Consider the following 974-nt stretch of genomic DNA (forward strand, 5'->3'; position numbering starts at 1 on the left):
AAAAGCATCAGGATTTCATGAAGAAACAGCCTATACATTATCTGTTATGATTACAGAATCATAGCAATCTTTTGGTCTACCCTCCATTAAAAAAACTTAATTGTATTTGTCCTGTGGTTGCATTAATGCATAACCATGCACTTGTTAAGTTTCTTAAAGTAGCTATTCACTGACATTGTTTGACATGGAAAGGGAATATATTCCAAAGAAAAAAAAGAGTGTATTATGTTGCTTGTTACTATTATTAATAGGGGTTTTAAGGGTAATTGTGTTTGTATGTATGGCGAATATCATTATAGTAAGCTCTACACAGAGTGTTTCACTGCTGTTTGTATGTGTGGTGAGCATCACTATAATAAGCTGTGCACATAGTGTTTCACTTGTGTTTGTGTGTATAGCAAGCATCACTATAGTATGTTCTGCACAGAGTGTTTCACTTGTGTTTGTATGTATGGCGATCATCACTATGGTACGTTCTGCACAGAGTGTTTCACTTGTGTTTGTACGTATTTTGAGCATCACTATAGAAAGTTCTGCACAGTGTTTCACTTGTGTTTGTATGTATAGTGAGCATCACCATAGTAAATTCTGTACAGAGTGTTTCACTTGTGTTTGCATGTATAGTGAGCATCACCATAGTAAGTTCTGCACAGAGTGTTTCACTTGTGTTTGTATGTACAGTGAGCATCACCATAGAAAATTCTGCACAGTGTTTCACTTGTGTTTATAGATATAGTGAGCATCACCATAGTAAGTTCTGCACAAAGTGTTTCACCTGTGTTTGTACTATACTAAGTTCTGCACAGTGTTTCACTTGTGTTTGTATGTATAGTGAGCATCACCATAGTAAGTTCTGCATAGAGTGTTTCACTTGTGTTTGTACGTATAGTGAGCATCACTATAGTAAGTTCTGCACAGTGTTTCACTTGCATTTGTACACATAGTGAGCATCACCATAGCAAGTTCTGCACAGA

The sequence above is a fragment of the Protopterus annectens genome, chromosome 12.part0 (assembly GCF_019279795.1).
Source record: "Protopterus annectens isolate FY-2018-M chromosome 12.part0, PAN1.0, whole genome shotgun sequence".
Lineage (NCBI taxonomy): Eukaryota > Metazoa > Chordata > Ceratodontiformes > Protopteridae > Protopterus > Protopterus annectens.